At 46.7% G+C, this 15,422-nt stretch overlaps 1 non-coding gene across 1 annotated transcript; it reads right to left on the reverse strand.

Annotated features, from left to right (window-relative positions):
• Window positions 1-14,527: 14,527 nt before the first annotated feature.
• Window positions 14,528-14,599, reverse strand: TRNAG-UCC (transfer RNA glycine (anticodon UCC)). The gene has a single exon. It is a non-coding gene; the product is annotated as a tRNA-Gly (tRNA).
• Window positions 14,600-15,422: the final 823 nt, after the last annotated feature.

Genomic DNA, 15,422 nt, shown 5'->3' on the forward strand with positions numbered 1-15,422 from the left:
GGCAATGGAACTGCAGAGGCTTCCGCCGCAAGCGGGCCCACTTGCAGCTCCACATCCAACAAGCACCGTCTGTTCCAACCCCAGACGTGATTGCATTGCAAGAAGCTAGCGGCAGGGCTACACTGCCAGGCTATAAAGCATATCTGCCACCTCATTATGATACTAGTAACCCAGCCGGCTCCTTCACAGCCACTCTGGTGCATAGAAATATCACCGCAATTCAACATTTTATAAATGATTCGGAAGAATATTACACCCTACTTGAAATAGTACCAAGGCAAAAAGGAGGCTCAAATCTCTTCATCCTTAATGTATACAACCCTCCCAGAAACAAAGGCAATGGACTCCCACACTTGTTGATAAACACAGTAAAGCTGGCTGCTAGGGCTCAACTATTAATTGTGGGAGACTTCAACGCTCAACACCCAGCATGGGGATATACCAAAGCAACTCCGAAAGGGAACCTGCTCTGGCAAATCATACAGTCACTAGGGCTCACAACGCTAAACAACCCGAGCGACCACACACGCATGGGTAACAGTGTATGTGTAGACACATCTCCAGACTTATCCCTCTCTAAAAACGTCAAGGACGCAAAGTGGGTCAACACCGGGCAAAACCTTGGAAGTGATCACTTCATCCTTAGCATCACCTTCCCCACGACAAAACTTAAAAACAAAGCAAAAGAAATACGAACCACGGATTGGGACAAGTTCAGGCAACTTCGCGACAAAACAGCTCCAAAGGAGATCTCTAACCTTAGCGACTGGGTTATCTCCCTGAATGAGGATGTCAGCTCCACTAGCGTTGTGGTGCCAGTTGAGAAGGAGGAGCAGATTGCAGACTCAAAACTGTTACACCTGTGGCAGGCACAAAAAGGCCTCCAAAAACGCTGGAAGCAGCAAAAACACAACAAGCGACTACGCAAAAAGATCGCTGAAATCGAGAGGCGAATCGAGGAACATACACTTACTCTCCAAACACAACAATGGAACCAAATATGTGAAAGCGTCAATGGACAGCTCGGAAATAAGGAGACATGGCATCTTCTAAGACACCTGCTCGATCCAGAACAAACACGTCCCGTGCAACAAAGTCAACTGTACAGACTCATACATAAATATGAGGGTACAACTGAAGACCTAATCAAAGAGCTAGCAGAACGTTATCTAAACACGGATGATAGTACCACACAACCAGACTACCGGGGGACTCCTAATCCAAATTTAGACGCAGACATCACAGACGCAGAGGTCTGGTACGCAATTGGAAAACTGCGGACAACATCTGCGGCAGGACCAGACAAAGTAACAAATAAGACTCTCAGGAACTTAGACGCAACGTCGATCGCGGCGGTTACAGACCTTATGAACAAATACTGGCATGCAGGCAACATACCACCAGAGTGGAAACACGCGAAAATCCCTTTTATTCCTAAAGCGGGTAAGAAACTCAGCACTGAGAATCTACGCCCAATTTCATTAACATCATGCCTAGGCAAACTCATGGAGCATGTCATCCTCCATAGGCTCCAAAACTATGCGGAGGACATGAACCTCCTACCTGAAACAATGTTAGGATTCAGGGCCCAACTATCTACCCAGGACATTCTCTTGCAGCTTAACAAGGACATAATTGAAGCTGACGAGGGAACAGGAACGAAAGCAATATTGGGTTTAGACCTTGTTAAAGCTTTCGACAACGTCACCCACAAAGCCATCTTGACAAACTTGTCAGAAATCAACCCCGGAGAAAGGACGTACAACTACATCCGATCCTTCCTCACTAACAGAACAGCAGTGATAACGGTCGGAACAATAGAGTCTGCCCCAATCAAACTAGGAAGTAAAGGAACGCCACAGGGCTCCGTCCTGTCCCCTTTCCTTTTTAACCTCTCCCTCATCAAAATTCCCCCCAAACTGGCACAAATACCAGACCTACATCACACGTTCTATGCAGATGACATCACACTTTGGGTAACCAAAGGATGCGAAGGCTACATAGAAGACACACTCCAAGCAGCAGTGGACATCATCGAGGCATGCGCATGGGATTCCGGCCTCACTTGTTCTGAGCAAAAATCTGAACTCTTCGTGATCCGTCGTAAACAAAGAGGTAGGCGTACCACGACATCCCCCCCCGCAAATAAACGTCTATGTTAATGGACGATCTGTCAAAGAGGTACAGACCATGAGAATACTGGGGTTGTATTTACAAACAAATGGAAAAAATACTGACACACTCACTAAGCTAAAACGCACGGTAGAAGCGACGGCGCGATTACTCCGCCGCATAGCTAACCGCAGACAAGGGGTGAGGGAAAGAGATTTATGCCGCCTAGTGCAGGCCTTTGCGCTGAGCAGGATACTCTATGCCACCCCTTATCTGAAATTTTCGAAAGCAGAAAAGGACAAATTGGATAGCATGATACGGCAGGCCTATAAGGCTGCGTTAGGACTCCCACTAAATGCCTCAACCGAAAGGCTTATGAGGTTAGGAATACATAACACCTACAATGAACTGAAAGAAGCCCATTTAATGGCTCAAAAAGCGCGATTAGCCAATTCTAGAACTGGCAGGAGTATTCTTACCAGGCTCGGAATTAACTTTCAACCTACGAATAACGATGCTAAAGTAGACTTACCCCGCGCCTATAGGACGGCCCTACTAATCAAACCACTCCCCAAAAACATGCACCCCTTACACCATGAGGGTAGAAGACAAGCACGAGCCAAAGCCTTGCATAAGAAATACAGACAGTGCGCTGCAACACTTTATGTAGATGCGGCAGAATACAAAAATACCAATGCCTTTGCAGTTGTGGTTGTGAACGAGAATGGTGACCACATCGTCTCGGCGACAATCAAAACGAAATCCTCTGAAACGGCAGAAGAGGCGGCTATAGCCCTCGCCCTAGCACATACCCAAGGGAGCATCATCCTCAGTGATTCCAAAATGGGTATCAATAATTTCGCTAAAGGGCGAATTACAAACACCTCCCTTAGAATCCTTAACGCAACCAAATTCTCACCAAATTATTCCGAATTGATATGGGTCCCAGCCCATTCGGGGAATCCGGGGAACGAGGCAGCCCACAATAAAGCCCGAGGTTTCGTCGACCGGGCAGTGGATGAGTCTGGCTCCCTGAATTTCACGAAGGACTCAATGATCACATATCATGATCTCACCAATCATTTTAAACTAGAGAGGAGAATTTTCCCCCCTCCAGACAAAAGACTTACTAAAGAACAAGAGGTTACGTGGCGTCGTCTACAGACGAGATCGATACGCACCCCATCACTCCTCGCGCACATTTATCCAGATCTTTACAACCCAAACTGCAAACACTGGCCAACGTGCTACCAACGATCACATCCTGTGGGACTGCAAAATAGAGCCACCTCCGGGTGATCTAGTTACAGCTCCTTCTCTCGAGCGGTGGGAGACCGTGCTGGCTAGCTCTGACCCCAGAACGCAAGTTTTGGCGGTGGAGTGGGCTGACAAAGTCGTCGAGGGCTATGTACTCTCGACCACTTAACGCGACCTCTTGCCAAGCTCTTCCCGGCGAATAAAATGTTTTACAATCAATGAAACGAGGGAAAATGTGCAGTTAATCGAAATGTAATCAATAATTAATTATTATAGAAAGTTTTAAGAGTGAATTGATGTGAAATAAGGTGAACTAATTGTGAATAAAGTTGAAATAATTGTGAATTAAGGTGAATTAGTATAATCAGAGTTAATCGATAACCAGTCAATCAAATGAACGATAAAACAACCATGGCGCCAAATTCACAAGGCGACCTGTGTCGAGGAGGCGTCAACGCTTTCGCATACTTCCAATGCGGATAGCCGCAGTGATGTCTAATTTTTACAAAAATTGGGGCTTGACGTGGCCCTCGGTCCTTACATTGCAGGGAAGCAGGCAACACGGAAGTAACATATCCCAGAAACATCGCGAAATGCATACAATTAATGGTTGCCAAAAACGACTGGCGCATCCTTAGAAAAAAAAACGATTCAAGAAATCAGAATTCAAGGACATCAAGGAAAACAGGAACAAAAAAACATCGCATAGAAAAAACAGGTCTGTGGTTAATCAAATCACGTCAACATTTCACGAAAACGAATAAAATCAATGAAGCAATGAAAGCGTGGTGAAATCTAAAAACTAGCACATACATCCTGCGTATCTTTGCGGCATGCTCGTGATATGTCAACATGTGCAGCATGAAACTTATTTAGAAGACGGGGCAACGTGTTTGCTAGGCTATGTGTGCCGTATATTGTGCGGCATGTTGGAACGTGCAACATTTTGCCGTGTCTGTTGGGGTAAATTTGTACATTTAGCGAAGGATGTGCCGTGGCCCGCATTTAATTCACATCTCTGATTCCGCTTCCTGCGAACTTCTTGAAAAATACAAGGGAGAGGAGCGGGCCCCGGCGACTGCACTGAGGGATATATCACCGCATGTGAAAAGAAGTTTTACACCAGAATAAATCAGTGACATTTATGGACATTATAAGCGGCACTAAAGACTGCATCGCCGGACGTCAAATATCCGGTGCGAGCAAAGTTTCGTCCCGATGGGTGCCCCATGCTTTGGGGACTATGAGCGAAAGCTCACCAGTGTTGAATGGAGCGAATGACGGTCAGATTCGACGCAGCAAACACGAGACGTGTTTCTGGTACCTTACACAGGTGATGAACCTAGATTTACCAGAACGACGCGGTGCATAAGCGTCAGTCCACAGTTCTGATTCTATCCGATGGATATCCCTCAACAAAACTGAAGTGACCCCAGAGTGTCGGCAAAAGAATGGCAACGACTATTCTTCGTCAAAAGCAGTCATGTCGCAACTGCTTCTCTGGGGAAAAAAAAACTGGAGCGGACACTTATAAGCTCCACCTTAACGGTATGACGCGGAAGCGTTAACGGTCAATGTCCATATTTGCGGAATTGGTCTTCTCTGCTTTACGTTCACATATCCCTGGGAGTCCTCATAAAACTCTAGGCGCAGCAGTGAAACGATGCGCCACTGGCCTGCGATGGCAGGTGCTGCCACTGGCGGGGCTATGGGATCGAGGTTACTCGGCCAGCCTATAGCGACCAATCAATAATTAATCTGTCACCTGCCTTGGTGGGCAGTTTGCTCACATTCTGGTGGGCACGTTATGACGACGTCACAAAGTCACGTGATATAGGATGACGTGACAATGTCACGTGGCCGGCCCATTTTTCAACCAGGGCGGGTTGAGCGACGTTGAGCAGAATCTTGTGCCCTACGTTGGCCAAAGGGTATCCACCCGGAGTGAATAGGGTGGGCCACCCTACCCCGACCAATTTTTTGCTCGAAACGCCGCCGACGACAACGACGAATTTTCAGCAGAACGGGAGCCTTAGCGCTATCGCGTTAAAAGGCCTGCTGCTGCCAAGAGATACGTAGCATGCAAGCAAAATGTTTTCGTCAAGTTTTAGAACGGCTGCCAAGGACAAGACTGTCTGGGGTCACCTCGAACTACGACGATGCATCCCAGCGCAAAAGGCAGCATCGCCATTCAGTTCCTTGAGTTCACAAAGACAAAGCTTATGACCCATCTGCCAAACAGACCTATTCATAAACTATACAGAGTGAAAAGATACGAACACGGACAAAGTGTGGAGAGAGTACGAACGCTCGGTAACAAACGTATCTCACTCACTCTCCCGCCCCCTCACTCTGTCCGTGTTCGTACGTTGCACTCCTGCATCTTTCCTGAATATGCATCAACATCCCCAACTACATGTGCTGCTCACACCTAACCAGGCCTCCAGTGATTTCCGGTTTTTAACGGTAAAAAAAATGCATGTGCGGTCAAGAGGTTCTCGAGATATGGAGAAGCTACCACACCAAGGACAGTGAACTTGTATAGCTCAAAAAATGTTTGCACGTAGATTGTTTCCGGAAATAGTACAACAATATGCCACGCGAGTGCTTTTAAAGAAATGTAATTACAAAAATTTCACGCTGCTTGATCACTGGACGTCTCGAAACTTCCTTACTGTCCCTTGTCCCGCCAATGTACCGGGGTGCCCTAGGGGTCTTATTGCAGACAGGTGCGTCGTATACTCGGTCAGCACAGCAGCTTGAAAAGCGAGAATTGAGTTCAAAGCGGTAATATATGTGCCGTTAGACTGAAATGACACTATAAAACAAAAATGGTTCATTCGCTGCCCTACTTCCGCACTACCGTTGCCTTCGAGCAAGAACAAGAAAAAAACTCAAATGAACAGAAAGCAGTCGAGACGTAAACTGCCGCACGCGGTGTTCCCAGGGTCGACATACGTGAGCGAGCTGTCGATGGAGGGCAACTAATTCAAAAGATCCGCGACAAACGGCGCCGTGCCTCCCAGCTTCCGGCGGAGTGCCGACGAAGGAGACGCCATTCGAGTTGCGCCTCACGTCCGCCCCACTTATCGGCGCTCGCATCGCCCGCCCGCACTGGCGGATAGCAATTTCTCATGTTGGGCATTTCACGCCGGGGCGCAAATAAAAAGAAAAAGAGAGTGAGCGGAGGTGAGGAAGACGGGCAAGACGCGAAGTAGAGAGAATACTGAATGGTGCACTCCAAGGTCAGTGTTAAACAGAGCACATATATCATCGGATAATGCTCAAGAACTCATAAGCAGCAAATGCCATATCAAGGGAGACCCTCCGATAGACGACATCGACCTGTACTGTCATGCTCAAGACAATGCGGTCAATCGCCTTGCACCTGCAGGCGTTGTTCTGAAAGGCGACTGTGCGGTCGACGTCATTGATTGGAGGACCTCCACTGATGGCCAGTTTGCGCCCATTTCTTCTTGAGGTGAGGTGTGTCCGATGATAGCAGACAGACCACACGTTCTGACACGACTGTCATGCGTAATAAAGCGAAATTCCCGAAACCAGCGCAGTTTTAAGACGCCTCAAAGAAATGGCATTACGTTCACGTTTGGTGTTGTTGAAAAGGTTTCTGGACTCGGCAGCAATATGCCTGTGGCTGTAGGCAACCCTTTACGAGAGACAGGGAAAGCTAATTGAAAGGCTTGGGTAGGAGTATGGGTCAATCAGTTCATGGTACTAACCAGAAAAACTACACCACCGACAGCGTTGGTAGCTGTTTGAGCGAGGTCTCAGGAAAAGGCGACTGCGCAGGGCCCTTCGTGGAAAAATTGAAAGGCGCGGTAGCATTCGGGCACTCTATCGAGCTCGACCGCAGTTACCATTGCGAGGAGGAACAGGCAAAGGGGAGAGCAAAATCACATGCATATTCCTGCAGTAGGGTCATCCAGTAATCGCGTGTGTCATCTTCCAAAAGATTTTTTTTTCTTTTTCAAAGACAACCCTCAAAACAACGTGTCAGGACACAGCTACCGCTGGACACAATTAAGACACAGCTGCCCCATGTTCGTCGGGAGCAAACTTCCTCATTGGGTTCCCTTGTTCAGCCCTTCTACGATACTGCAGACACATTTCGGTACAGCCGGTCTGTGAGGTGTCGCTGAGCGGCTTTTAATGCGATAGCGTTAAGGAGCTGATGTTGCAGAAAATACGGCGTCGTTGCCCGTGAGCGAAAAATCCGCAGAGAAGCAACCTAGGAGGCTGGTGGGCCACCTAGGTCACGTGGCCTTGTAGCGCCATCACAACCTGCCCACCGGGTTCAACCTGTTCACTCGGGAAGAGCAACCTGTATCGCACGAGCCCCATAGGTGGCAGCACCTCCCATCGCAGGGCGCCGTAAGGGAAGGGATAAAAGAGGGAGTGAAAGAAGAAAGGAAGAAAGAGGTGCCGTAGTGGAGGGCTCCGGAATAATTTCGACCACCTGAGGATCTTTAACGTGCACTGACTGAATATAAAGTAGAAGATGACCAATTCCGCATATATGGGCATTGACCCATTATTATGCTATCGCATCATGCCCTTTATGCGGAGCTTAAGTGTTCCCTCCAAATTTTGAAAGCAAATTTTGAAAGACGAAACTGAACATCATACTGGTGAAGCTGGAATGAAGCATCACACTGCATGATCCCTGTAAATTCTTCTCTTCTTTCTTTGGTATACAACTGTCGCGCTGCACAGCGCCTGCCACTGCTGTTATACAACTATCTCGTGATAACTAAGCCTATGCGCATGATGACGAAAGCTAAACAACAGAGAACAGCTGTCTTTATTAAGAACACAAATGTACCTGGTTCAGCCTGTCCAGACAGGCCGCTCCTCGTGGAGACGGCCGCGCTCGTATTCTGCTTTTCTAGAAACGCAGACAGACGGGGTGCAAAGGGCTCTTCTTCGGCGCGAACAACACGGACAAAGAGGCCAAATCGCGCCCGACGAGAGAAACACCATCGCCACGATAGCTGGCGAAAGTGTTTCGAAAACAGAAATTCACTTCCTCGTTCTGTAACTCTGCCCCCCACATCAGCCATAATCTTCATACGCTTAACACATAGTGGAGCACGCCGCAGGCCAAGGCAGCCAAGTTAACGAGGCTGGCGATAGTCCAGTCCAGGCAGCTTACAGAACGAAGCAACTCTAATCGCCCTGAACAGTTTCGTCGTAAACTTCCGCGTAACGTCATAACATTTACGTCACAGTCATCATCCATGATTATTTTTACTTGTTTTAACGTTTTTATTTACGGCGAAACTATAGATCTTTTCACAGTTGCCTGTTTGAAACCAGACATATTACTACGAGGCTGTCAGCAGAGTTCTGATTGGTGGATTTCAAAGGATCTATTGCGCATGCGCACCACAGTGCAACGTGCGCGCGCGCTGAATCGAGCTGTAGACAGTGAAAGGATCAATAAAGACGGAAGCGTCTGACGACGCGCAGTCGAGTTTAGGGCGTATTATTATCTTAAAAAAGCAGAAGCTTAAGGCAGGATAGAGCACTGCTAAAACTACGCCGATGATAATCTAGCGTGCGAATGGAATTATTGAAAACTGAAATAATCCAGGCTAGTTCAGGATGAGCTAACTGTTATATAAACACTGAGGTATTTGTAGGAGTTCACGGATTCTAAAGTAATGATATTTAAGTAGTAATTAGAGGGACCGGAATCGGCACAAGACAAAAGCATGACTGCATATAGCAGTATCCAGTTTCATTTACCGTGTGTTAGGATAAGATAGGAATAGCTTTATTAAAATGCCGGCAACCGACGTTTTAACGCGTGGTGACGTTGGCCAAGCGTCGACCCGGGGTTATGCCCTATACTCTGCACTACCCCAGTTAGGCCCGTTTGTGGTGGGTCGTGAGGCTTGTGCTTTTGGAGCGCACCCCGGGCCTGCTGTACGGCCCATTACCATGTATTAAATCAGTTCTCAATAGCAGACAGGTCTTTTTTCGGAACAGTGACATCATTATTGTTATTTTACGAAAAAAATAACACAGTCGTCAGCAAAAATATGGATATTAGAGCTTAGTCAGGACATTTATGTAGATAAATAATAAAACTGGCCCAAGAACAGATCCTTGCGCCATAACAGAGTATACATGGGTAAGCGGGGAGTTAAGGTCGTTAGCTGCAATAAACAGTACCCCGCCGCGGTGGCTCAGTGGTTAGGGCGCTCGACTACTGATCCGGAGTTCCCGGGTTCGAACCCGACCGCGGCGGCTGCGTTTTTATGGAGGAAAAACGCTAAGGCGCCCGTGTGCTGTGCGATGTCAGTGCACGTTAAAGATCCCCAGGTGGTCGAAATTATTCCGGAGCCCTCCACTACGGCACCTCTCTCTTCCTTTCTTCTTTCACTCCCTCCTTTATCCTTCCCTTACGGCGCGGTTCAGGTGTCCAACGATATATGAGACAGATACTGCGCCATTTCCTTTCCCCCCAAAACCAATTATTATTATTATTATTATTATTATTATTATTATTATTATTATTAATAATAATAATAATAATAATAAACAGTGAGCATCAGTAAGGATTTTTTTAATTTATATAAGAAGACTGTAATCATTAGTTAACTGTCTTGGCGTGTGAAGTAATAGCTTGTGGGGGACCTTGACACACGCTTTAGTCTAAAAAAAGCGCAGTCCGCACGCGACAAAAGGTCTAAAATATGGCGTAGTTTATATGCGAGGGGTACAAGCTGTGCTTAACACGAAGATGATTTTCGAGCAATGATGCCATGCTGAGCCAAGGTGAAATTGAATTAGACTCCGGAAAGGTAACTAACTGCGAAAAAAAAATCAGATGTTCGAACAGCTTGCTGCGGGCGCTGGTTAAATATCAATAGGTCGGGAGAGGAGTGATTAAATCGGCTTTCAATTAGCTTAGCAATACCTTGAACGAGGACGATGATTCTGGGCATCTAAATGTAATTGTAATTGTTTGTTGGAGGGAGAGGATTGTTTGAACCATGAGAGAAGATTTTCATGAAGGGATTATTAAGAAGGGTCGCACACTAACTTGCATGAAGAAGATAATGGTATGAATCTTCGAACTTCAAGCTCTAAGCGTTTTCTTGGAGGTCGGTTAATTCGTGAATTCGATTTAAAAGGCTAGGTGTCTCATATTCGCTACGTTTTCGTTCATAATTCGTTTGCAATGTGTTTAATGTGTGTTACAGCACAGCGCATGGGCGTTTGTGGCAATTGCGATGGTAGGACTGTGTTCTTCCATGAGTTCGTGGACTTTGAATGAAAAAATTTCCCAGTTAGCTTCCACACAATGGTCATCAAATTCTTAAAAGAAGTCAATTATTGCAGAAAGCTCATTATTCGTGCCATCAAGGTTATCTCTCTTGAAATCTTGCACGATCATAACTTGCTCAATTAACTTTCATACATGTGCGTTAAAAAAGAATGATAGCATGCAGTGATCGCTCATGCCACGTTGATGTGTGACAGGAGATGCGTACTCTGAGCGGCTGACCAGATTTAAGTCAAAAGTGTTCGAGCAGCTAGATGTTATTCCAGTGGGCAGGGCTGTGATAGTAAGTGGGAGGTCTAAAATATGGAGCACAAGTTTAAAAATTCGTCGGCCTCCACAGTAAAAGGTCACAAGTGAGGTGCCTGCGAGTTCAATGCAATCTGATGAGATTTAATATCGCCAAGGACAAATAAAGACGCCGAGAGAAAGACCGTGCGAACCATGTTAACTGCGTCATGAAGTTCACTAAAAAAAGTAGCTGACGATGAGGGTGCACGATAACAGAGAGGAGTTGGATTAATTTTTGACGCCCGAGAATACTGTCCGTATTTCGGGCCTCTTTTCTTGCATATTAACTAGTATCCAATGTATTCCATGCGTACTTACAACTGTAATTTATACCGTATTTGTATATCCTGGACAAAACCTTCACGCAGCACTGGTTACAAAGTTCAGCGCAATTAACACGAAAAACGCGAATTATTAACGCGATAGCGTTAAAGGTTCCGTTCTTCAGATAATCCGGTGTCGGCGTTGTGCGCGAAAAATCCTGACCATAGCTCTAGCCGGTGGTGCCCAGAGAAGCAACCTGGGAGGCAGGTGGGCCTCCTAGGTCACGTGACATTGCGACGTCATCACAACCTGCCCACAGGATAGTCAGCAAACTGCCCACCGTGGAAGGTGGCAGTTGAATTAATGATTGGTCGCTCGGCAAGAGCAACCTGTGTCGCACAAGTCCCACTGATGGCAGCACCTGCCATCGCAGGGCAGTGGCGCATCGCTTAACCGCTGCGCCACTGCGCCAGGACTCCCAGGGATCTGCGAATGTAAAGAATAGAATGACTTTGTGCATATACGGGAATTAGCCCATCACGCTATTGCGTCATACCCTTAAGGCGGTTTGATTACGCTCATGAGTACTGGAATTCAGGTCCAAATCATAGGCCACGTAAATATTAAGCGCCTTGTTTTCATCTTAGGGTTGCCAGACGAGAAAGATGTTCTTCGAATTTGAAATAGCAGCTAACGCATCCAGTGAGCTAAGGCTCGGACATGAGCCAAAAAAATAATAATAATAAAGTTTCTCTCTCATCCAGTGAGTAGCGTAATTGCAAAGGCAGTATGATCGCGCGAAAGAAAAATTGGAGAGGACACATAAGCTCCGCCTTAAGTGTATAAAGCGATAGCGTAGTGGGTTAGGCTTTCCATTTTGAGCAGTTTGACACCTTTTTGATTTTTTTTTTCAATTGTTTCAGTTAATTAATTGATCAGTTACATACTAGATTTTCTTAAGTAGCATCATCAAGCATTGGCTTTTCATTCTGACATCCTGAGCCCCCCCCCCCCCCCCTTTTTACATTTTTTTCTGATTTCTTTAATTAATCAATTAATCACGATTATTTCATTATTTCGCCATCGTATATCACATACCAACCAATCATCCATCACTAGAACCAGCAACTGCCATGAAACGATTTTTTTTTACGCAGTCCCCAATTATTTCCGACACGCGGGGCCGACTACGCCAAAGGCTTTACGACCGAACGAGCTGTATACGCTATCGCGTAAAAATCACGATATTGAGAACAGCGTTCCGCATGGCCTTACAGTGGACGATTATGAGAACAAATATAATGTATACTCTCCACGCGATAAATTTTTAACATTTAAATATGCATAATTGCCGGACTGTATGGTAGAAATTATGATGCACATACTTTCCCTACCGCAAAGCGAGCTTTCACCTTCCATCACCAAAACCGACCGTGAAGCCAGCTTTGCAAGAAAAGAACAATGCAGAAAACTGAAAGGTTCAAAAATAAACAGCAAGCTCGCGACTTTAATCATTTATAATAAAGCAACGCATCCACGCGTGACAGGTATAAGTCATCCATCTAATGTCTCGAGCTCACGTAAGCACACCGCTGGCGTCCCAAGTCAGGTGGTGTCCTAGACTGAGAGATAGCAGCAAAAAATTATCTGTTCCCAATTTATGTTTTTTATTCCTCTTAACTGTGCGCCTATTAATAGAAATTTGAAGTCAATTTCTTCTCCCAAGTTAGTATAAAGCGCGTTGTCCGTGAATGAATACACTTCCAACCCTGGTTCTTAATTCCGGTTCTAATGTCGCGCCCCTCACGGCCTTCCGTCTCAATTTGTAGTTACAAAGACAAAATGATGTACCGTATGAAGAAAGCAGCAGAGGTAGCACAATAGCCGACGCTCAGTTCAGAAAATTATGCAAGGAAGTCCTCTAAGTTATTAGGTACTTTATTACAAGCGCATTTTTCAAGGATATTCTACCTTTAAAAAATAACACGGTTTTTCCCAGACGTACAGTTCGCTTGCTGGAGCATGACGACCATAGATGACTGCAATCGGAGGCGTACATATCGTGCAACAAGACCGATCTAGGTCAAAGCGCAGCTACAAATCCTTGACCCTTCGTACTTCGTGTACTTTTATTTTGCCGAGACTCCTGATCGAAAGCCGGCATTATTTCAAGGAAGCGAAGTTATGGAGCAAGGACGGACATTCGAAAAATATGGAAGAGGAGACGACATGTCAAAAGACCGGGTTGGAAAGCGAGCGCGAGACACTGACCTCAGTAGCTGGCCGGGTCAGATTTCAAGGAACTTTCGAAGTCTGATGTTGTGGACGTAATCTGTTTTATTAATAAGGCAGTACGCGGCCTACGAAGTGCTTGACCACGGTTCCTGCTAAGCTGCTCACTAACAATATTGTTTTTATGCATGTGGCCTAGAAATGGGGGCCACTGCATCAAGCTCGGATCGTGACCCCTGCTTGCTCGAGCAACTTAATGCCTGCGTCTCCGAAACGAGAGTAGATCAAACGGACCAATGGAGTTTTGGGCGCCATCGCGATGCAGTCAATGAAGTCGAGATTTCTCCCATCTGGGTAGCCTGCGCCATCCAACGGCAAAGTGAACAAACTCCAGCGCCATCGGCGCTCGCCACGTGGCGCGTATTTCATATCCCGATGAGCTCGGGTCGGTTTCTTGAAGCGCAATCTTTAAAAGCGCTGATCGGATCCGCCCGACGTAGGCAAGAAAAGATACACCGAATCCGCCCTATGTACGTTTAGCCACAGCTGAACTGAATAGTGCGAATCTGCATGCATATTATAACGAGCTGAATTAAGAACTGCTTCTGCTGCGGATGCAACGTGACCCAGTGGTTTACACGACAGTCAAGTTCTCTAAGCAGTCATAGAAACGCGAAGCAAGATGTATGTACCCGCCGCGGTGGCTCAGTGGTTAGGGCGCTCGACTACTGATCCGGAGTTCCCGGGTTCGAACCCGACCGCGGCGGCTGCGTTTTTATGGAGGAAAAACGCTAAGGCGCCCGTGTGCTGTGCGATGTCAGTGCACGTTAAAGATCCCCAGGTGGTCGAAATTAATCCGGAGCCCTCCACTACGGCACCTCTTCCTTCCTTTCTGCTTTCACTCCCTCCTTTATCCCTTCCCTTATGGCGCGGTGGTGTCCAACGATATATGAGACAAATACTGCGCAATTTCCTTTCCCCCAAAAGCAATTATTATTATTATTATTAAGATCTATGTCAACGCGTCATACAAATAAAGCAGGTTGGAAAAAAAAAATATGCGTCGGCCGGGAATCGAACCCGGGTCAACTGCTTGGAAGGCAGCTATGCTAACCACTATACCACCGACGCCCGACGGATGCCGTTGTCTCACGCCCAACTAGGCGCCTGATACCACAAGTTGTAGTGTGTTAACGCATGGCTTGAGTAGAGGGCAACGTTGTTAGAGGCTACAGGAGTGCACGTTGTTGGGCGAGTCGGTCGTACATACTTAAAGAAGGGAATTGCGCTAAAAAAGGCATGGAGCACCTTTGGCTACGGGTTCTAAAACGTTCCTCTGTGCAAACTACTGGCCTAATCGGGCGCAAGCATGGCGCACAAAGTAGCATAATGTGGTCTGTGCAACCGGAGAAACTATTTAACATCGGCACATGCTTGGACTGTGCAAAGTTGGCAAATTATTACCGGCTCTGAGTACCGTTTTCGGAGAGCCGAGCAGCCGACAAAAAAAAAAAGGTGACATGCTGCGCCACCTACCGGACGAAGCAGCAACCGGCTTTGGCGTAAGCGACCTGCGCGGTTGCTTTAAAAATTGCCGTGGTAAAAGAGCCCTAGCAGTTTCAAAACAAAACTTATGTACTTCAATAGAGAGTTATAGCATAACGTGATTCGCTGTCCGCTACCGTGAACCACTTCCGCAAGTCCCGTGGGTACGCGTCGAATGGTCGCGCTGCGTCAGGCGCACACGCAGATTACGGGCATGTGGCGCCAACTGGGGCCCTCAGGGCGTTCTGCGCGCTCGCAGTGGCGTCACGCGGAGGCTGATCACGGTAGCGAGTAGCGGATCACGCTTAGCTATAACTCTCTAATATGGATCAAACACGTAACATTCATGCACGTTTGTCAGCCTCAGAGATCTGAGCATTTTTCTATTTTATCGTCACGCTTGTACTTG

Source organism: Amblyomma americanum, chromosome 7, assembly GCF_052857255.1.
Source record: "Amblyomma americanum isolate KBUSLIRL-KWMA chromosome 7, ASM5285725v1, whole genome shotgun sequence".
NCBI classification, from domain to species: domain Eukaryota; kingdom Metazoa; phylum Arthropoda; class Arachnida; order Ixodida; family Ixodidae; genus Amblyomma; species Amblyomma americanum.